The sequence below is a fragment of the Solea solea genome, chromosome 16, assembly GCF_958295425.1.
Source record: "Solea solea chromosome 16, fSolSol10.1, whole genome shotgun sequence".
Lineage (NCBI taxonomy): Eukaryota > Metazoa > Chordata > Actinopteri > Pleuronectiformes > Soleidae > Solea > Solea solea.
In genome coordinates this window covers 2255001-2272500 of record NC_081149.1, presented here as the reverse complement: position 1 = coordinate 2272500, position 17500 = coordinate 2255001, and the positions used below count along the sequence as shown (strand labels likewise).

General features: G+C 51.9%; 44 non-coding genes across 44 annotated transcripts; 8 read left to right on the top strand and 36 right to left on the bottom strand.

Annotated features, from left to right (window-relative positions):
- Window positions 1–218: 218 nt before the first annotated feature.
- LOC131440946 (5S ribosomal RNA) lies at window positions 219–337 on the bottom strand. The gene has a single exon (XR_009231627.1). It is a non-coding gene; the product is annotated as a 5S ribosomal RNA (ribosomal RNA).
- Window positions 338–633: 296 nt separating this feature from the next.
- LOC131477196 (5S ribosomal RNA) lies at window positions 634–752 on the bottom strand. The gene has a single exon (XR_009243546.1). It is a non-coding gene; the product is annotated as a 5S ribosomal RNA (ribosomal RNA).
- Window positions 753–1060: 308 nt separating this feature from the next.
- LOC131441694 (U2 spliceosomal RNA) lies at window positions 1061–1253 on the top strand. The gene has a single exon (XR_009232297.1). It is a non-coding gene; the product is annotated as a U2 spliceosomal RNA (small nuclear RNA).
- A 124-nt stretch (window positions 1254–1377) lies between these two features.
- On the bottom strand, window positions 1378–1496 carry LOC131441221 (5S ribosomal RNA). Its single transcript, XR_009231894.1, has one exon. It is a non-coding gene; the product is annotated as a 5S ribosomal RNA (ribosomal RNA).
- Window positions 1497–1792: 296 nt separating this feature from the next.
- Window positions 1793–1911, bottom strand: LOC131442162 (5S ribosomal RNA). Its single transcript, XR_009232740.1, has one exon. It is a non-coding gene; the product is annotated as a 5S ribosomal RNA (ribosomal RNA).
- A 296-nt stretch (window positions 1912–2207) lies between these two features.
- Window positions 2208–2326, bottom strand: LOC131442150 (5S ribosomal RNA). Its single transcript, XR_009232729.1, has one exon. It is a non-coding gene; the product is annotated as a 5S ribosomal RNA (ribosomal RNA).
- Window positions 2327–2634: 308 nt separating this feature from the next.
- LOC131442811 (U2 spliceosomal RNA) lies at window positions 2635–2827 on the top strand. The gene has a single exon (XR_009233372.1). It is a non-coding gene; the product is annotated as a U2 spliceosomal RNA (small nuclear RNA).
- Window positions 2828–2951: 124 nt separating this feature from the next.
- Window positions 2952–3070, bottom strand: LOC131477334 (5S ribosomal RNA). Its single transcript, XR_009243677.1, has one exon. It is a non-coding gene; the product is annotated as a 5S ribosomal RNA (ribosomal RNA).
- A 296-nt stretch (window positions 3071–3366) lies between these two features.
- Window positions 3367–3485, bottom strand: LOC131442139 (5S ribosomal RNA). The gene has a single exon (XR_009232718.1). It is a non-coding gene; the product is annotated as a 5S ribosomal RNA (ribosomal RNA).
- A 293-nt stretch (window positions 3486–3778) lies between these two features.
- LOC131477176 (5S ribosomal RNA) lies at window positions 3779–3897 on the bottom strand. The gene has a single exon (XR_009243526.1). It is a non-coding gene; the product is annotated as a 5S ribosomal RNA (ribosomal RNA).
- Window positions 3898–4205: 308 nt separating this feature from the next.
- Window positions 4206–4398, top strand: LOC131441693 (U2 spliceosomal RNA). Its single transcript, XR_009232296.1, has one exon. It is a non-coding gene; the product is annotated as a U2 spliceosomal RNA (small nuclear RNA).
- Window positions 4399–4522: 124 nt separating this feature from the next.
- LOC131477333 (5S ribosomal RNA) lies at window positions 4523–4641 on the bottom strand. Its single transcript, XR_009243676.1, has one exon. It is a non-coding gene; the product is annotated as a 5S ribosomal RNA (ribosomal RNA).
- A 296-nt stretch (window positions 4642–4937) lies between these two features.
- Window positions 4938–5056, bottom strand: LOC131442127 (5S ribosomal RNA). Its single transcript, XR_009232707.1, has one exon. It is a non-coding gene; the product is annotated as a 5S ribosomal RNA (ribosomal RNA).
- Window positions 5057–5352: 296 nt separating this feature from the next.
- On the bottom strand, window positions 5353–5471 carry LOC131442114 (5S ribosomal RNA). The gene has a single exon (XR_009232695.1). It is a non-coding gene; the product is annotated as a 5S ribosomal RNA (ribosomal RNA).
- A 308-nt stretch (window positions 5472–5779) lies between these two features.
- Window positions 5780–5972, top strand: LOC131441691 (U2 spliceosomal RNA). Its single transcript, XR_009232294.1, has one exon. It is a non-coding gene; the product is annotated as a U2 spliceosomal RNA (small nuclear RNA).
- Window positions 5973–6090: 118 nt separating this feature from the next.
- LOC131442103 (5S ribosomal RNA) lies at window positions 6091–6209 on the bottom strand. The gene has a single exon (XR_009232684.1). It is a non-coding gene; the product is annotated as a 5S ribosomal RNA (ribosomal RNA).
- A 296-nt stretch (window positions 6210–6505) lies between these two features.
- Window positions 6506–6624, bottom strand: LOC131441423 (5S ribosomal RNA). Its single transcript, XR_009232089.1, has one exon. It is a non-coding gene; the product is annotated as a 5S ribosomal RNA (ribosomal RNA).
- A 296-nt stretch (window positions 6625–6920) lies between these two features.
- On the bottom strand, window positions 6921–7039 carry LOC131441122 (5S ribosomal RNA). The gene has a single exon (XR_009231798.1). It is a non-coding gene; the product is annotated as a 5S ribosomal RNA (ribosomal RNA).
- Window positions 7040–7347: 308 nt separating this feature from the next.
- LOC131442727 (U2 spliceosomal RNA) lies at window positions 7348–7540 on the top strand. The gene has a single exon (XR_009233290.1). It is a non-coding gene; the product is annotated as a U2 spliceosomal RNA (small nuclear RNA).
- Window positions 7541–7664: 124 nt separating this feature from the next.
- Window positions 7665–7783, bottom strand: LOC131477331 (5S ribosomal RNA). Its single transcript, XR_009243674.1, has one exon. It is a non-coding gene; the product is annotated as a 5S ribosomal RNA (ribosomal RNA).
- Window positions 7784–8079: 296 nt separating this feature from the next.
- Window positions 8080–8198, bottom strand: LOC131442091 (5S ribosomal RNA). The gene has a single exon (XR_009232673.1). It is a non-coding gene; the product is annotated as a 5S ribosomal RNA (ribosomal RNA).
- A 296-nt stretch (window positions 8199–8494) lies between these two features.
- LOC131477173 (5S ribosomal RNA) lies at window positions 8495–8613 on the bottom strand. The gene has a single exon (XR_009243524.1). It is a non-coding gene; the product is annotated as a 5S ribosomal RNA (ribosomal RNA).
- A 296-nt stretch (window positions 8614–8909) lies between these two features.
- Window positions 8910–9028, bottom strand: LOC131441252 (5S ribosomal RNA). The gene has a single exon (XR_009231923.1). It is a non-coding gene; the product is annotated as a 5S ribosomal RNA (ribosomal RNA).
- Window positions 9029–9324: 296 nt separating this feature from the next.
- Window positions 9325–9443, bottom strand: LOC131440952 (5S ribosomal RNA). Its single transcript, XR_009231634.1, has one exon. It is a non-coding gene; the product is annotated as a 5S ribosomal RNA (ribosomal RNA).
- Window positions 9444–9739: 296 nt separating this feature from the next.
- LOC131477330 (5S ribosomal RNA) lies at window positions 9740–9858 on the bottom strand. The gene has a single exon (XR_009243673.1). It is a non-coding gene; the product is annotated as a 5S ribosomal RNA (ribosomal RNA).
- A 296-nt stretch (window positions 9859–10154) lies between these two features.
- LOC131440945 (5S ribosomal RNA) lies at window positions 10155–10273 on the bottom strand. Its single transcript, XR_009231626.1, has one exon. It is a non-coding gene; the product is annotated as a 5S ribosomal RNA (ribosomal RNA).
- Window positions 10274–10569: 296 nt separating this feature from the next.
- Window positions 10570–10688, bottom strand: LOC131442080 (5S ribosomal RNA). The gene has a single exon (XR_009232662.1). It is a non-coding gene; the product is annotated as a 5S ribosomal RNA (ribosomal RNA).
- Window positions 10689–10996: 308 nt separating this feature from the next.
- Window positions 10997–11189, top strand: LOC131442809 (U2 spliceosomal RNA). The gene has a single exon (XR_009233370.1). It is a non-coding gene; the product is annotated as a U2 spliceosomal RNA (small nuclear RNA).
- A 124-nt stretch (window positions 11190–11313) lies between these two features.
- Window positions 11314–11432, bottom strand: LOC131477329 (5S ribosomal RNA). Its single transcript, XR_009243672.1, has one exon. It is a non-coding gene; the product is annotated as a 5S ribosomal RNA (ribosomal RNA).
- A 296-nt stretch (window positions 11433–11728) lies between these two features.
- On the bottom strand, window positions 11729–11847 carry LOC131442068 (5S ribosomal RNA). The gene has a single exon (XR_009232651.1). It is a non-coding gene; the product is annotated as a 5S ribosomal RNA (ribosomal RNA).
- A 293-nt stretch (window positions 11848–12140) lies between these two features.
- Window positions 12141–12259, bottom strand: LOC131477172 (5S ribosomal RNA). Its single transcript, XR_009243523.1, has one exon. It is a non-coding gene; the product is annotated as a 5S ribosomal RNA (ribosomal RNA).
- Window positions 12260–12567: 308 nt separating this feature from the next.
- LOC131441690 (U2 spliceosomal RNA) lies at window positions 12568–12760 on the top strand. The gene has a single exon (XR_009232293.1). It is a non-coding gene; the product is annotated as a U2 spliceosomal RNA (small nuclear RNA).
- A 118-nt stretch (window positions 12761–12878) lies between these two features.
- LOC131442056 (5S ribosomal RNA) lies at window positions 12879–12997 on the bottom strand. Its single transcript, XR_009232640.1, has one exon. It is a non-coding gene; the product is annotated as a 5S ribosomal RNA (ribosomal RNA).
- Window positions 12998–13293: 296 nt separating this feature from the next.
- LOC131441422 (5S ribosomal RNA) lies at window positions 13294–13412 on the bottom strand. Its single transcript, XR_009232088.1, has one exon. It is a non-coding gene; the product is annotated as a 5S ribosomal RNA (ribosomal RNA).
- A 296-nt stretch (window positions 13413–13708) lies between these two features.
- Window positions 13709–13827, bottom strand: LOC131441120 (5S ribosomal RNA). Its single transcript, XR_009231796.1, has one exon. It is a non-coding gene; the product is annotated as a 5S ribosomal RNA (ribosomal RNA).
- A 308-nt stretch (window positions 13828–14135) lies between these two features.
- Window positions 14136–14328, top strand: LOC131442726 (U2 spliceosomal RNA). The gene has a single exon (XR_009233289.1). It is a non-coding gene; the product is annotated as a U2 spliceosomal RNA (small nuclear RNA).
- Window positions 14329–14452: 124 nt separating this feature from the next.
- On the bottom strand, window positions 14453–14571 carry LOC131477328 (5S ribosomal RNA). The gene has a single exon (XR_009243671.1). It is a non-coding gene; the product is annotated as a 5S ribosomal RNA (ribosomal RNA).
- A 296-nt stretch (window positions 14572–14867) lies between these two features.
- On the bottom strand, window positions 14868–14986 carry LOC131442045 (5S ribosomal RNA). The gene has a single exon (XR_009232629.1). It is a non-coding gene; the product is annotated as a 5S ribosomal RNA (ribosomal RNA).
- A 296-nt stretch (window positions 14987–15282) lies between these two features.
- LOC131477171 (5S ribosomal RNA) lies at window positions 15283–15401 on the bottom strand. The gene has a single exon (XR_009243522.1). It is a non-coding gene; the product is annotated as a 5S ribosomal RNA (ribosomal RNA).
- Window positions 15402–15697: 296 nt separating this feature from the next.
- LOC131441251 (5S ribosomal RNA) lies at window positions 15698–15816 on the bottom strand. Its single transcript, XR_009231922.1, has one exon. It is a non-coding gene; the product is annotated as a 5S ribosomal RNA (ribosomal RNA).
- Window positions 15817–16112: 296 nt separating this feature from the next.
- LOC131440951 (5S ribosomal RNA) lies at window positions 16113–16231 on the bottom strand. The gene has a single exon (XR_009231633.1). It is a non-coding gene; the product is annotated as a 5S ribosomal RNA (ribosomal RNA).
- Window positions 16232–16527: 296 nt separating this feature from the next.
- Window positions 16528–16646, bottom strand: LOC131477327 (5S ribosomal RNA). Its single transcript, XR_009243670.1, has one exon. It is a non-coding gene; the product is annotated as a 5S ribosomal RNA (ribosomal RNA).
- Window positions 16647–16942: 296 nt separating this feature from the next.
- Window positions 16943–17061, bottom strand: LOC131440944 (5S ribosomal RNA). Its single transcript, XR_009231624.1, has one exon. It is a non-coding gene; the product is annotated as a 5S ribosomal RNA (ribosomal RNA).
- A 296-nt stretch (window positions 17062–17357) lies between these two features.
- On the bottom strand, window positions 17358–17476 carry LOC131477326 (5S ribosomal RNA). The gene has a single exon (XR_009243669.1). It is a non-coding gene; the product is annotated as a 5S ribosomal RNA (ribosomal RNA).
- Window positions 17477–17500: the final 24 nt, after the last annotated feature.

Genomic DNA, 17500 nt, shown 5'->3' with positions numbered 1-17500 from the left:
TCGAACACACTGCACTTGAGCCTTTATCTCCACTACCTGCTACACTCTATTCCAGTATTAGGAAGCTACACCGAGATGGGTAAGCTGCTCCCCATCTCCAAGCTTCTCACATGCTTGCAGAGCGACATCCATGGCTGAAACTAGAAGGACGTTAACGTGTGCCAGTGCGTCAACGTAATTGCAAGCCCATGTTTCTTGTAAGGAAGCAGCAGTGTAAAAGCTTACAGCACCTGGTATTCCCAGGCGGTGTCCCATCCAAGTACTAAGCAGGCCCGACCCTGCTTAGCTTCCGAGATCAGACGAGATCGGGCGTGCTCAGGGTGGTATGGCCGTAAGCCTACGGGCTGGGGACACAGACTCCTTTTATAGACTAGGCAAGGCCCCCTGCTCGTGGAGGAGCTCAAAAGTCAGCCTTTCGAACACACTGCACTTGAGCCTTTATCTCCACTACCTGCTACACTCTATTCCAGTATTAGGAAGCTACACCGAGATGGGTAAGCTGCTCCCCATCTCCAAGCTTCTCACATGCTTGCAGAGCGACATCCAAGACTGAAACTAGAAGGACGTTAACGTGTGCCCTTGCATCAACGTAATTGCAAGCCCATGTTTCTTGTAAGGAAGCAGCAGTGTAAAAGCTTACAGCACCTGGTATTCCCAGGCGGTCTCCCATTCAAGTACTAACCAGGCCCGACCCTGCTTAGCTTCCGAGATCAGACGAGATCGGGCGTGCTCAGGGTGGTATGGCCGTAAGCCGACGGGCTGGGGACCCAGACTCCTTTTATAGACTAGGCAAGGCCCCCTGCTCGTGGAGGAGCTCAAAGGTCAGCCTTTCGAACGTTCAAGAGTTTAAGTTGTTTTTGGTGGGCTTTGCTGTATGGCAGCGCCCTTTGAGTGTGTCAAATGTCAAGCAGCTGTCCGTCAAGGCTCAGAGGTGCACTTAGATCACCTTGGGGCGGAGGTGATCAGCAGCAGCCTTTGTTATGCGCACTTAAAAAACATGGCACCACAACAAGTAACTTGTGTGCCAAGATCTTGAGTTGGCCCCAGACACTTGTGGGCCATCGCTTCTCGGCCTTTTGGCTAAGATCAAGTGTAGTATCTGTTCTTATCAGTTTAATATCTGATATGTCCTCTATATGGGGATTAAATATTAAATGCATTTTTGAGCATTGGGAGGTGAAAACTGGGGCTTGCTCTCTTCACTCCTTGCATTGACCTGGCATTGCAGTGCCACCAGGAACGGTGCACCATTCTCTTTTTTCTGTGAAAACCAAAGCAAGGCTGGAACTAGAAGGACGTTAACGTGTGCCTGTGCCCGTGCCCGTGCGTCAACGTAATTGCAAGCCCATGTTTCTTGTAAGGAAGCAGCAGTGTAAAAGCTTACAGCACCTGGTATTCCCAGGCGGTCTCCCATCCGAGTACTAACCAGGCCCGACCCTGCTTAGCTTGCGAGATCAGACGAGATCAGGCGTGCTCAGGGTGGTATGGCCGTAAGCCGACGGGCTGGGGACACAGACTCCTTTTATAGACTAGGCAAGGCCCCCTGCTCGTGGAGGAGCTCAAAAGTCAGCCTTTCGAACACACTGCACTTGAGCCTTTATCTCCACTACCTGCTACACTCTATTCCAGTAATAGGAAGCTACACCGAGATGGGTAAGCTGCTCCCCATCTCCAAGCTTCTCACATGCTTGCAGAGCGACATCCAAGGCTGAAACTAGAAGGACGTTAACGTGTGCCCGTGCGTCAACGTAATTGCAAGCCCATGTTTCTTGTAAGGAAGCAGCAGTGTAAAAGCTTACAGCACCTGGTATTCCCAGGCGGTCTCCCATCCAAGTACTAACCAGGCCCGACCCTGCTTAGCTTCCGAGATCAGACGAGATCGGGCGTGCTCAGGGTGGTATGGCCGTAAGCCGACGGGCTGGGGACACAGACTCCTTTTATAGACTAGGCAAGACCCCCTGCTCGTGGAGGAGCTCAAAAGTCAGCCTTTCAAACACACTGCACTTGAGCCTTTATCTCCACTACCTGCTACACTCTATTCCAGTATTAGGAAGCTACACCGAGATGGGTAAGCTGCTCCCCATCTCCAAGCTTCTCACATGCTTGCAGAGCGACATCCAAGGCTGAAACTAGAAGGACGTTAACGTGTGCCCGTGCGTCAACGTAAGTGCAAGCCCATGTTTCTTGTAAGGAAGCAGCAGTGTAAAAGCTTACAGCACCTGGTATTCCCAGGCGGTCTCCCATCCAAGTACTAACCAGGCCCGACCCTGCTTAGCTTCCGAGATCAGACGAGATCGGGCGTGCTCAGGGTGGTATGGCCGTAAGCCGACGGGCTGGGGACACAGACTCCTTTTATAGACTAGGCAAGGCCCCCTGCACGTGGAGGAGCTCAAAGGTCAGCCTTTCGAACGTTCAAGAGTTTAAGTTGTTTTTGGTGGGCTTTGCTGTATGGCCGCGCCCTTTGAGTGTGTCAAATGTCAAGCAGCTGTCCGTCAAGGCTCAGAGGTGCACTTAGATCACCTTGGGGCGGAGGTGATCAGCAGCAGCCTTTGTTATGCACACTTAAAAAACATGGCACCACAACAAGTAACTTGTGTGCCAAGATCTTGAGTTGGCCCCAGACACTTGTGGGCCATCGCTTCTCGGCCTTTTGGCTAAGATCAAGTGTAGTATCTGTTATAATCAGTTTAATATCTGATATGTCCTCTATATGGGGATTAAATATTAAATGCATTTTTGAGCATTGGGAGGTGAAAACTGGGGCTTGCTCTCTTCACTCCTTGCATTGACCTGGCATTGCAGTGCCACCAGGAACGGTGCACCATTCTCTTTTTTCTGTGAAAACCAAAGCAAGGCTGGAACTAGAAGGACGTTAACGTGTGCCTGTGCCCGTGCCCGTGCGTCAACGTAATTGCAAGCCCATGTTTCTTGTAAGGAAGCAGCAGTGTAAAAGCTTACAGCACCTGGTATTCCCAGGCGGTCTCCCATCCAAGTACTAACCAGGCCCGACCCTGCTTAGCTTCCGAGATCAGACGAGATCAGGCGTGCTCAGGGTGGTATGGCCGTAAGCCGACGGGCTGGGGACACAGACTCCTTTTATAGACTAGGCAAGGCCCCCTGCTCGTGGAGGAGCTCAAAAGTCAGCCTTTCGAACACACTGCACTTGAGCCTTTATCTCCACTATCTGCTACACTCTATTCCAGTAATAGGAAGCTACACCGAGATGGGTAAGCTGCTCCCCATCTCCAAGCTTCTCACATGCTTGCAGAGCGACATCCAAGGCTGAAACTAGAAGGACGTTAACGTGTGCCCGTGCGTCAACGTAATTGCAAGCCCATGTTTCTTGTAAGGAAGCAGCAGTGTAAAAGCTTACAGCACCTGGTATTCCCAGGCGGTCTCCCATCCAAGTACTAACCAGGCCCGACCCTGCTTAGCTTCCGAGATCAGACGAGATCGGGCGTGCTCAGGGTGGTATGGCCGTAAGCCGACGGGCTGGGGACACAGACTCCTTTTATAGACTAGGCAAGACCCCCTGCTCGTGGAGGAGCTCAAAAGTCAGCCTTTCAAACACACTGCACTTGAGCCTTTATCTCCACTACCTGCTACACTCTATTCCAGTATTAGGAAGCTACACCGAGATGGGTAAGCTGCTCCCCATCTCCAAGCTTCTCACATGCTTGCAGAGAGACATCCAAGGCTGAAACTAGAACGTTAACGTGTGCCCGTGCGTCAACGTAAGTGCAAGCCCATGTTTCTTGTAAGGAAGCAGCAGTGTAAGAGCTTACAGCACCTGGTATTCCCAGGCGGTCTCCCATCCAAGTACTAACCAGGCCCGACCCTGCTTAGCTTCCGAGATCAGACGAGATCGGGCGTGCTCAGGGTGGTATGGCCATAAGCCGACGGGCTGGGGACACAGACTCCTTTTATAGACTAGGCAAGGCCCCCTGCACGTGGAGGAGCTCAAAGGTCAGCCTTTCGAACGTTCAAGAGTTTAAGTTGTTTTTGGTGGGCTTTGCTGTATGGCCGCGCCCTTTGAGTGTGTCAAATGTCAAGCAGCTGTCCTTCAAGGCTCAGAGGTGCACTTAGATCACCTTGGGGCGGAGGTGATCAGCAGCAGCCTTTGTTATGCACACTTAAAAAACATGGCACCACAACAAGTAACTTGTGTGCCAAGATCTTGAGTTGGCCCCAGACACTTGTGGGCCATCGCTTCTCGGCCTTTTGGCTAAGATCAAGTGTAGTATCTGTTCTTATCAGTTTAATATCTGATATGTCCTCTATATGGGGATTAAATATTAAATGCATTTTTGAGCATTGGGAGGTGAAAACTGGGGCTTGCTCTCTTCACTCCTTGCATTGACCTGGCATTGCAGTGCCACCAGGAACGGTGCACCATTCTCTTTTTTCTGTGAAAACCAAAGCAAGGCTGGAACTAGAAGGACGTTAACGTGTGCCTGTGCCCGTGCCCGTGCGTCAACGTAATTGCAAGCCCATGTTTCTTGTAAGGAAGCAGCAGTGTAAAAGCTTACAGCACCTGGTATTCCCAGGCGGTCTCCCATCCAAGTACTAACCAGGCCCGACCCTGCTTAGCTTCCGAGATCAGACGAGATCAGGCGTGCTCAGGGTGGTATGGCCGTAAGCCGACGGGCTGGGGACACAGACTCCTTTTATAGACTAGGCAAGGCCCCCTGCTCGTGGAGGAGCTCAAAAGTCAGCCTTTCGAACACACTGCACTTGAGCCTTTATCTCCACTACCTGCTACACTCTATTCCAGTATTAGGAAGCTACACCGAGATGGGTAAGCTGCTCCCCATCTCCAAGCTTCTCACATGCTTGCAGAGCGACATCCAAGGCTGAAACTAGAAGGACGTTAACGTGTGCCCGTGCGTCAACGTAATTGCAAGCCCATGTTTCTTGTAAGGAAGCAGCAGTGTAAAAGCTTACAGCACCTGGTATTCCCAGGCGGTCTCCCATCCAAGTACTAACCAGGCCCGACCCTGCTTAGCTTCCGAGATCAGACGAGATCGGGCGTGCTCAGGGTGGTATGGCCGTAAGCCGACGGGCTGGGGACACAGACTCCTTTTATAGACTAGGCAAGACCCCCTGCTCGTGGAGGAGCTCAAAAGTCAGCCTTTCAAACACACTGCACTTGAGCCTTTATCTCCACTACCTGCTACACTCTATTCCAGTATTAGGAAGCTACACCGAGATGGGTAAGCTGCTCCCCATCTCCAAGCTTCTCACATGCTTGCAGAGCGACATCCAAGGCTGAAACTAGAAGGACGTTAACGTGTGCCCGTGCGTCAACGTAAGTGCAAGCCCATGTTTCTTGTAAGGAAGCAGCAGTGTAAAAGCTTACAGCACCTGGTATTCCCAGGCGGTCTCCCATCCAAGTACTAACCAGGCCCGACCCTGCTTAGCTTCCGAGATCAGACGAGATCGGGCGTGCTCAGGGTGGTATGGCCGTAAGCCGACGGGCTGGGGACACAGACTCCTTTTATAGACTAGGCAAGGCCCCCTGCACGTGGAGGAGCTCAAAGGTCAGCCTTTCGAACGTTCAAGAGTTTAAGTTGTTTTTGGTGGGCTTTGCTGTATGGCCGCGCCCTTTGAGTGTGTCAAATGTCAAGCAGCTGTCCTTCAAGGCTCAGAGGTGCACTTAGATCACCTTGGGGCGGAGGTGATCAGCAGCAGCCTTTGTTATGCACACTTAAAAAACATGGCACCACAACAAGTAACTTGTGTGCCAAGATCTTGAGTTGGCCCCAGACACTTGTGGGCCATCGCTTCTCGGCCTTTTGGCTAAGATCAAGTGTAGTATCTGTTCTTATCAGTTTAATATCTGATATGTCCTCTATATGGGGATTAAATATTAAATGCATTTTTGAGCATTGGGAGGTGAAAACTGGGGCTTGCTCTCTTCACTCCTTGCATTGACCTGGCATTGCAGTGCCACCAGGAACGGTGCACCATTCTCTTTTTTCTGTGAAAACCAAAGCAAGGCTGGAACTAGAAGGACGTTAACGTGTGCCTGTGCCCGTGTGTCAACGTAATTGCAAGCCCATGTTTCTTGTAAGGAAGCAGCAGTGTAAAAGCTTACAGCACCTGGTATTCCCAGGCGGTCTCCCATCCAAGTACTAACCAGGCCCGACCCTGCTTAGCTTCCGAGATCAGACGAGATCGGGCGTGCTCAGGGTGGTATGGCCGTAAGCCTACGGGCTGGGGACACAGACTCCTTTTATAGACTAGGCAAGGCCCCCTGCTCGTGGAGGAGCTCAAAAGTCAGCCTTTCGAACACACTGCACTTGAGCCTTTATCTCCACTACCTGCTACACTCTATTCCAGTATTAGGAAGCTACACCGAGATGGGTAAGCTGCTCCCCATCTCCAAGCTTCTCACATGCTTGCAGAGCGACATCCAAGACTGAAACTAGAAGGACGTTAACGTGTGCCCGTGCATCAACGTAATTGCAAGCCCATGTTTCTTGTAAGGAAGCAGCAGTGTAAAAGCTTACAGCACCTGGTATTCCCAGGCGGTCTCCCATCCAAGTACTAACCAGGGCCGACCCTGCTTAGCTTCCGAGATAAGACGAGATTGGGCGTGCTCAGGGTGGTATGGCCGTAAGCCGACGGGCTGGGGACCCAGACTCCATTTATAGACTAGGCAAGGCCCCCTGCTCGTGGAGGAGCTCAAAAGTCAGCCTTTCGAACACACTGCACTTGAGCCTTTATCTCCACTACCTGCTACACTCTATTCCAGTATTAGGAAGCTACACCGAGATGGGTAAGCTGCTCCCCATCTCCAAGCTTCTCACATGCTTGCAGAGCGACATCCAAGGCTGAAACTAGAAGGACGTTAACGTGTGCCCGTGCGTCAACGTAATTGCAAGCCCATGTTTCTTGTAAGGAAGCAGCAGTGTAAAAGCTTACAGCACCTGGTATTCCCAGGCGGTGTCCCATCCAAGTACTAACCAGGCCCGACCCTGCTTAGCTTCCGAGATCAGACGAGATCCGGCGTGCTCAGGGTGGTATGGCCGTAAGCCGACGGGCTGGGGACACAGACTCCTTTTATAGACTAGGCAAGGCCCCCTGCTCGTGTAGGAGCTCAAAGGTCAGCCTTTCGAACGTTCAAGAGTTTAAGTTGTTTTTGGTGGGCTTTGCTGTATGGCCGCGCCCTTTGAGTGTGTCAAATGTCAAGCAGCTGTCCGTCAAGGCTCAGAGGTGCACTTAGATCACCTTGGGGCAGAGGTGATCAGCAGCAGCCTTTGTTATGCGCACTTAAAAAACATGGCACCACAACAAGTAACTTGTGTGCCAAGATCTTGAGTTGGCCCCAGACACTTGTGGGCCATCGCTTCTCGGCCTTTTGGCTAAGATCAAGTGTAGTATCTGTTCTAATCAGTTTAATATCTGATATGTCCTCTATATGGGGATTAAATATTAAATGCATTTTTGAGCATTGGGAGGTGAAAACTGGGGCTTGCTCTCTTCACTCCTTGCATTGACCTGGCATTGCAGTGCCACCAGGAACGGTGCACCATTCTCTTTTTTCTGTGAAAACCAAAGCAAGGCTGGAACTAGAAGGACGTTAACGTGTGCCTGTGCCCGTGCCCGTGCGTCAACGTAATTGCAAGCCCATGTTTCTTGTAAGGAAGCAGCAGTGTAAAAGCTTACAGCACCTGGTATTCCCAGGCGGTCTCCCATCCAAGTACTAACCAGGCCCGACCCTGCTTAGCTTCCGAGATCAGACGAGATCAGGCGTGCTCAGGGTGGTATGGCCGTAAGCCGACGGGCTGGGGACACAGACTCCTTTTATAGACTAGGCAAGGCCCCCTGCTCGTGGAGGAGCTCAAAAGTCAGCCTTTCGAACACACTGCACTTGAGCCTTTATCTCCACTACCTGCTACACTCTATTCCAGTATTAGGAAGCTACACCGAGATGGGTAAGCTGCTCCCCATCTCCAAGCTTCTCACATGCTTGCAGAGCGACATCCAAGGCTGAAACTAGAAGGACGTTAACGTGTGCCCGTGCGTCAACGTAATTGCAAGCCCATGTTTCTTGTAAGGAAGCAGCAGTGTAAAAGCTTACAGCACCTGGTATTCCCAGGCGGTCTCCCATCCAAGTACTAACCAGGCCCGACCCTGCTTAGCTTCCGAGATCAGACGAGATCGGGCGTGCTCAGGGTGGTATGGCCGTAAGCCGACGGGCTGGGGACACAGACTCCTTTTATAGACTAGGCAAGACCCCCTGCTCGTGGAGGAGCTCAAAAGTCAGCCTTTCAAACACACTGCACTTGAGCCTTTATCTCCACTACCTGCTACACTCTATTCCAGTATTAGGAAGCTACACCGAGATGGGTAAGCTGCTCCCCATCTCCAAGCTTCTCACATGCTTGCAGAGCGACATCCAAGGCTGAAACTAGAAGGACGTTAACGTGTGCCCGTGCGTCAACGTAAGTGCAAGCCCATGTTTCTTGTAAGGAAGCAGCAGTGTAAAAGCTTACAGCACCTGGTATTCCCAGGCGGTCTCCCATCCAAGTACTAACCAGGCCCGACCCTGCTTAGCTTCCGAGATCAGACGAGATCGGGCGTGCTCAGGGTGGTATGGCCATAAGCCGACGGGCTGGGGACACAGACTCCTTTTATAGACTAGGCAAGGCCCCCTGCACGTGGAGGAGCTCAAAGGTCAGCCTTTCGAACACACTGCACTTGAGCCTTTATCTCCACTACCTGCTACACTCTATTCCAGTATTAGGAAGCTACACCGAGATGGGTAAGCTGCTCCCCATCTCCAAGCTTCTCACATGCTTGCAGAGCGACATCCAAGGCTGAAACTAGAAGGACGTTAACGTGTGCCCGTGCGTCAACGTAATTGCAAGCCCATGTTTCTTGTAAGGAAGCAGCAGTGTAAAAGCTTACAGCACCTGGTATTCCCAGGCTGTCTCCCATCCAAGTACTAACCAGGCCCGACCCTGCTTAGCTTCCGAGATCAGACGAGATCAGGCGTGCTCAGGGTGGTATGGCCGTAAGCCGACGGGCTGGGGACACAGACTCCTTTTATAGACTAGGCAAGGCCCCCTGCTCGTGGAGGAGCTCAAAAGTCAGCCTTTCGAACACACTGCACTTGAGCCTTTATCTCCACTACCTGCTACACTCTATTCCAGTAATAGGAAGCTACACCGAGATGGGTAAGCTGCTCCCCATCTCCAAGCTTCTCACATGCTTGCAGAGCGACATCCAAGGCTGAAACTAGAAGGACGTTAACGTGTGCCCGTGCGTCAACGTAATTGCAAGCCCATGTTTCTTGTAAGGAAGCAGCAGTGTAAAAGCTTACAGCACCTGGTATTCCCAGGCTGTCTCCCATCCAAGTACTAACCAGGCCCGACCCTGCTTAGCTTCCGAGATCAGACGAGATCGGGCGTGCTCAGGGTGGTATGGCCGTAAGCCGACGGGATGGGGACACAGACTCATTTTATAGACTAGGCAAGACCCCCTGCTCGTGGAGGAGCTCAAAAGTCAGCCTTTCAAACACACTGCACTTGAGCCTTTATCTCCACTACCTGCTACACTCTATTCCAGTATTAGGAAGCTACACCGAGATGGGTAAGCTGCTCCCCATCTCCAAGCTTCTCACATGCTTGCAGAGCGACATCCAAGGCTGAAACTAGAAGGACGTTAACGTGTGCCCGTGCGTCAACGTAATTGCAAGCCCATGTTTCTTGTAAGGAAGCAGCAGTGTAAAAGCTTACAGCACCTGGTATTCCCAGGCGGTCTCCCATCCAAGTACTAACCAGGCCCGACCCTGCTTAGCTTCCGAGATCAGACGAGATCAGGCGTGCTCAGGGTGGTATGGCCGTAAGCCGACGGGCTGGGGACACAGACTCCTTTTATAGACTAGGCAAGGCCCCCTGCTCGTGGAGGAGCTCAAAAGTCAGCCTTTCGAACACACTGCACTTGAGCCTTTATCTCCACTACCTGCTACACTCTATTCCAGTATTAGGAAGCTACACCGAGATGGGTAAGCTGCTCCCCATCTCCAAGCTTCTCACATGCTTGCAGAGCGACATCCAAGGCTGAAACTAGAAGGACGTTAACGTGTGCCAGTGCGTCAACGTAATTGCAAGCCCATGTTTCTTGTAAGGAAGCAGCAGTGTAAAAGCTTACAGCACCTGGTATTCCCAGGCGGTGTCCCATCCAAGTACTAAGCAGGCCCGACCCTGCTTAGCTTCCGAGATCAGACGAGATCGGGCGTGCTCAGGGTGGTATGGCCGTAAGCCGACGGGCTGGGGACACAGACTCCTTTTATAGACTAGGCAAGACCCCCTGCTCGTGGAGGAGCTCAAAAGTCAGCCTTTCAAACACACTGCACTTGAGCCTTTATCTCCACTACCTGCTACACTCTATTCCAGTATTAGGAAGCTACACCGAGATGGGTAAGCTGCTCCCCATCTCCAAGCTTCTCACATGCTTGCAGAGCGACATCCAAGGCTGAAACTAGAAGGACGTTAACGTGTGCCCGTGCGTCAACGTAAGTGCAAGCCCATGTTTCTTGTAAGGAAGCAGCAGTGTAAAAGCTTACAGCACCTGGTATTCCCAGGCGGTCTCCCATCCAAGTACTAACCAGGCCCGACCCTGCTTAGCTTCCGAGATCAGACGAGATCGGGCGTGCTCAGGGTGGTATGGCCGTAAGCCGACGGGCTGGGGACACAGACTCCTTTTATAGACTAGGCAAGGCCCCCTGCACGTGGAGGAGCTCAAAGGTCAGCCTTTCGAACGTTCAAGAGTTTAAGTTGTTTTTGGTGGGCTTTGCTGTATGGCCGCGCCCTTTGAGTGTGTCAAATGTCAAGCAGCTGTCCGTCAAGGCTCAGAGGTGCACTTAGATCACCTTGGGGCGGAGGTGATCAGCAGCAGCCTTTGTTATGCACACTTAAAAAACATGGCACCACAACAAGTAACTTGTGTGCCAAGATCTTGAGTTGGCCCCAGACACTTGTGGGCCATCGCTTCTCGGCCTTTTGGCTAAGATCAAGTGTAGTATCTGTTATAATCAGTTTAATATCTGATATGTCCTCTATATGGGGATTAAATATTAAATGCATTTTTGAGCATTGGGAGGTGAAAACTGGGGCTTGCTCTCTTCACTCCTTGCATTGACCTGGCATTGCAGTGCCACCAGGAACGGTGCACCATTCTCTTTTTTCTGTGAAAACCAAAGCAAGGCTGGAACTAGAAGGACGTTAACGTGTGCCTGTGCCCGTGCCCGTGCGTCAACGTAATTGCAAGCCCATGTTTCTTGTAAGGAAGCAGCAGTGTAAAAGCTTACAGCACCTGGTATTCCCAGGCGGTCTCCCATCCAAGTACTAACCAGGCCCGACCCTGCTTAGCTTCCGAGATCAGACGAGATCAGGCGTGCTCAGGGTGGTATGGCCGTAAGCCGACGGGCTGGGGACACAGACTCCTTTTATAGACTAGGCAAGGCCCCCTGCTCGTGGAGGAGCTCAAAAGTCAGCCTTTCGAACACACTGCACTTGAGCCTTTATCTCCACTATCTGCTACACTCTATTCCAGTAATAGGAAGCTACACCGAGATGGGTAAGCTGCTCCCCATCTCCAAGCTTCTCACATGCTTGCAGAGCGACATCCAAGGCTGAAACTAGAAGGACGTTAACGTGTGCCCGTGCGTCAACGTAATTGCAAGCCCATGTTTCTTGTAAGGAAGCAGCAGTGTAAAAGCTTACAGCACCTGGTATTCCCAGGCGGTCTCCCATCCAAGTACTAACCAGGCCCGACCCTGCTTAGCTTCCGAGATCAGACGAGATCGGGCGTGCTCAGGGTGGTATGGCCGTAAGCCGACGGGCTGGGGACACAGACTCCTTTTATAGACTAGGCAAGACCCCCTGCTCGTGGAGGAGCTCAAAAGTCAGCCTTTCAAACACACTGCACTTGAGCCTTTATCTCCACTACCTGCTACACTCTATTCCAGTATTAGGAAGCTACACCGAGATGGGTAAGCTGCTCCCCATCTCCAAGCTTCTCACATGCTTGCAGAGAGACATCCAAGGCTGAAACTAGAACGTTAACGTGTGCCCGTGCGTCAACGTAAGTGCAAGCCCATGTTTCTTGTAAGGAAGCAGCAGTGTAAGAGCTTACAGCACCTGGTATTCCCAGGCGGTCTCCCATCCAAGTACTAACCAGGCCCGACCCTGCTTAGCTTCCGAGATCAGACGAGATCGGGCGTGCTCAGGGTGGTATGGCCATAAGCCGACGGGCTGGGGACACAGACTCCTTTTATAGACTAGGCAAGGCCCCCTGCACGTGGAGGAGCTCAAAGGTCAGCCTTTCGAACGTTCAAGAGTTTAAGTTGTTTTTGGTGGGCTTTGCTGTATGGCCGCGCCCTTTGAGTGTGTCAAATGTCAAGCAGCTGTCCTTCAAGGCTCAGAGGTGCACTTAGATCACCTTGGGGCGGAGGTGATCAGCAGCAGCCTTTGTTATGCACACTTAAAAAACATGGCACCACAACAAGTAACTTGTGTGCCAAGATCTTGAGTTGGCCCCAGACACTTGTGGGCCATCGCTTCTCGGCCTTTTGGCTAAGATCAAGTGTAGTATCTGTTCTTATCAGTTTAATATCTGATATGTCCTCTATATGGGGATTAAATATTAAATGCATTTTTGAGCATTGGGAGGTGAAAACTGGGGCTTGCTCTCTTCACTCCTTGCATTGACCTGGCATTGCAGTGCCACCAGGAACGGTGCACCATTCTCTTTTTTCTGTGAAAACCAAAGCAAGGCTGGAACTAGAAGGACGTTAACGTGTGCCTGTGCCCGTGTGTCAACGTAATTGCAAGCCCATGTTTCTTGTAAGGAAGCAGCAGTGTAAAAGCTTACAGCACCTGGTATTCCCAGGCGGTCTCCCATCCAAGTACTAACCAGGCCCGACCCTGCTTAGCTTCCGAGATCAGACGAGATCGGGCGTGCTCAGGGTGGTATGGCCGTAAGCCTACGGGCTGGGGACACAGACTCCTTTTATAGACTAGGCAAGGCCCCCTGCTCGTGGAGGAGCTCAAAAGTCAGCCTTTCGAACACACTGCACTTGAGCCTTTATCTCCACTACCTGCTACACTCTATTCCAGTATTAGGAAGCTACACCGAGATGGGTAAGCTGCTCCCCATCTCCAAGCTTCTCACATGCTTGCAGAGCGACATCCAAGACTGAAACTAGAAGGACGTTAACGTGTGCCCGTGCATCAACGTAATTGCAAGCCCATGTTTCTTGTAAGGAAGCAGCAGTGTAAAAGCTTACAGCACCTGGTATTCCCAGGCGGTCTCCCATCCAAGTACTAACCAGGGCCGACCCTGCTTAGCTTCCGAGATAAGACGAGATTGGGCGTGCTCAGGGTGGTATGGCCGTAAGCCGACGGGCTGGGGACCCAGACTCCATTTATAGACTAGGCAAGGCCCCCTGCTCGTGGAGGAGCTCAAAAGTCAGCCTTTCGAACACACTGCACTTGAGCCTTTATCTCCACTACCTGCTACACTCTATTCCAGTATTAGGAAGCTACACCGAGATGGGTAAGCTGCTCCCCATCTCCAAGCTTCTCACATGCTTGCAGAGCGACATCCAAGGCTGAAACTAGAAGGACGTTAACGTGTGCCCGTGCGTCAACGTAATTGCAAGCCCATGTTTCTTGTAAGGAAGCAGCAGTGTAAAAGCTTACAGCACCTGGTATTCCCAGGCGGTGTCCCATCCAAGTACTAACCAGGCCCGACCCTGCTTAGCTTCCGAGATCAGACGAGATCCGGCGTGCTCAGGGTGGTATGGCCGTAAGCCGACGGGCTGGGGACACAGACTCCTTTTATAGACTAGGCAAGGCCCCCTGCTCGTGTAGGAGCTCAAAGGTCAGCCTTTCGAACGTTCAAGAGTTTAAGTTGTTTTTGGTGGGCTTTGCTGTATGGCCGCGCCCTTTGAGTGTGTCAAATGTCAAGCAGCTGTCCGTCAAGGCTCAGAGGTGCACTTAGATCACCTTGGGGCAGAGGTGATCAGCAGCAGCCTTTGTTATGCGCACTTAAAAAACATGGCACCACAACAAGTAACTTGTGTGCCAAGATCTTGAGTTGGCCCCAGACACTTGTGGGCCATCGCTTCTCGGCCTTTTGGCTAAGATCAAGTGTAGTATCTGTTCTAATCAGTTTAATATCTGATATGTCCTCTATATGGGGATTAAATATTAAATGCATTTTTGAGCATTGGGAGGTGAAAACTGGGGCTTGCTCTCTTCACTCCTTGCATTGACCTGGCATTGCAGTGCCACCAGGAACGGTGCACCATTCTCTTTTTTCTGTGAAAACCAAAGCAAGGCTGGAACTAGAAGGACGTTAACGTGTGCCTGTGCCCGTGCCCGTGCGTCAACGTAATTGCAAGCCCATGTTTCTTGTAAGGAAGCAGCAGTGTAAAAGCTTACAGCACCTGGTATTCCCAGGCGGTCTCCCATCCAAGTACTAACCAGGCCCGACCCTGCTTAGCTTCCGAGATCAGACGAGATCAGGCGTGCTCAGGGTGGTATGGCCGTAAGCCGACGGGCTGGGGACACAGACTCCTTTTATAGACTAGGCAAGGCCCCCTGCTCGTGGAGGAGCTCAAAAGTCAGCCTTTCGAACACACTGCACTTGAGCCTTTATCTCCACTACCTGCTACACTCTATTCCAGTATTAGGAAGCTACACCGAGATGGGTAAGCTGCTCCCCATCTCCAAGCTTCTCACATGCTTGCAGAGCGACATCCAAGGCTGAAACTAGAAGGACGTTAACGTGTGCCCGTGCGTCAACGTAATTGCAAGCCCATGTTTCTTGTAAGGAAGCAGCAGTGTAAAAGCTTACAGCACCTGGTATTCCCAGGCGGTCTCCCATCCAAGTACTAACCAGGCCCGACCCTGCTTAGCTTCCGAGATCAGACGAGATCGGGCGTGCTCAGGGTGGTATGGCCGTAAGCCGACGGGCTGGGGACACAGACTCCTTTTATAGACTAGGCAAGACCCCCTGCTCGTGGAGGAGCTCAAAAGTCAGCCTTTCAAACACACTGCACTTGAGCCTTTATCTCCACTACCTGCTACACTCTATTCCAGTATTAGGAAGCTACACCGAGATGGGTAAGCTGCTCCCCATCTCCAAGCTTCTCACATGCTTGCAGAGCGACATCCAAGGCTGAAACTAGAAGGACGTTAACGTGTGCCCGTGCGTCAACGTAAGTGCAAGCCCATGTTTCTTGTAAGGAAGCAGCAGTGTAAAAGCTTACAGCACCTGGTATTCCCAGGCGGTCTCCCATCCAAGTACTAACCAGGCCCGACCCTGCTTAGCTTCCGAGATCAGACGAGATCGGGCGTGCTCAGGGTGGTATGGCCATAAGCCGACGGGCTGGGGACACAGACTCCTTTTATAGACTAGGCAAGGCCCCCTGCACGTGGAGGAGCTCAAAGGTCAGCCTTTCGAACACACTGCACTTGAGCCTTTATCTCCACTACCTGCTACACTCTATTCCAGTATTAGGAAGCTACACCGAGATGGGTAAGCTGCTCCCCATCTCCAAGCTTCTCACATGCTTGCAGAGCGACATCCAAGGCTGAAACTAGAAGGACGTTAACGTGTGCCCGTGCGTCAACGTAATTGCAAGCCCATGTTTCTTGTAAGGAAGCAGCAGTGTAAAAGCTTACAGCACCTGGTATTCCCAGGCTGTCTCCCATCCAAGTACTAACCAGGCCCGACCCTGCTTAGCTTCCGAGATCAGACGAGATCAGGCGTGCTCAGGGTGGTATGGCCGTAAGCCGACGGGCTGGGGACACAGACTCCTTTTATAGACTAGGCAAGGCCCCCTGCTCGTGGAGGAGCTCAAAAGTCAGCCTTTCGAACACACTGCACTTGAGCCTTTATCTCCACTACCTGCTACACTCTATTCCAGTAATAGGAAGCTACACCGAGATGGGTAAGCTGCTCCCCATCTCCAAGCTTCTCACATGCTTGCAGAGCGACATCCAAGGCTGAAACTAGAAGGACGTTAACGTGTGCCCGTGCGTCAACGTAATTGCAAGCCCATGTTTCTTGTAAGGAAGCAGCAGTGTAAAAGCTTACAGCACCTGGTATTCCCAGGCTGTCTCCCATCCAAGTACTAACCAGGCCCGACCCTGCTTAGCTTCCGAGATCAGACGAGATCGGGCGTGCTCAGGGTGGTATGGCCGTAAGCCGACGGGCTGGGGACACAGACTCCTTTTATAGACTAGGCAAGACCCCCTGCTCGTGGAGGAGCTCAAAAGTCAGCCTTTCAAACACACTGCACTTGAGCCTTTATCTCCACTACCTGCTACACTCTATTCCAGTATTAGGAAGCTACACCGAGATGGGTAAGCTGCTCCCCATCTCCAAGCTTCTCACATGCTTGCAGAGCGACATCCAAGGCTGAAACTAGAAGGACGTTAACGTGTGCCCGTGCGTCAACGTAATTGCAAGCCCATGTTTCTTGTAAGGAAGCAGCAGTGTAAAAGCTTACAGCACCTGGTATTCCCAGGCGGTCTCCCATCCAAGTACTAACCAGGCCCGACCCTGCTTAGCTTCCGAGATCAGACGAGATCAGGCGTGCTCAGGGTGGTATGGCCGTAAGCCGACGGGCTGGGGACACAGACTCCTTTTATAGACTAGGCAAGGCCCCCTGCTCGTGGAGGAGCTCAAAAGTCAGCCTTTCGAACACACTGCACTTGAGCCTTTATCTCCACTACCTGCTACACTCTATTCCAGTATTAGGAAGCTACACCGAGATGGGTAAGCTGCTCCCCATCTCCAAGCTTCTCACATGCTTGCAGAGCGACATCCAAGGCTGAAACTAGAAGGACGTTAACGTGTGCCAGTGCGTCAACGTAATTGCAAGCCCATGTTTCTTGTAAGGAAGCAGCAGTGTAAAAGCTTACAGCACCTGGTATTCCCAGGCGGTGTCCCATCCAAGTACTAAGCAGGCCCGACCCTGCTTAGCTTCCGAGATCAGACGAGATCGGGCGTGCTCAGGGTGGTATGGCCGTAAGCCGACGGGCTGGGGACACAGACTCCTTTTATAGACTAGGCAAGGCCCCCTGCTCGTGGAGGAGCTCAAAAGTCAGCCTTTCGAACACACTGCACTTGAGCCTTTATCTCCACTACCTGCTACACTCTATTCCAGTATTAGGAAGCTACACCGAGATGGGTAAGCTGCTCCCCATCTCCAAGCTTCTCACATGCTTGCAGAGCGACATCCAAGGCTGAAACTAGAAGGACGTTAACGTGTGCCCGTGCGTCAACGTAATTGCAAGCCCATGTTTCTTGTAAGGAAGCAGCAGTGTAAAAGCTTACAGCACCTGGTATTCCCAGGCGGTCTCCCATCCAAGTACTAACCAGGCCCGACCCTGCTTAGCTTCCGAGATCAGACGAGATCAGGCGTGCTCAGGGTGGTATGGCCGTAAGCCGACGGGCTGGGGACACAGACTCC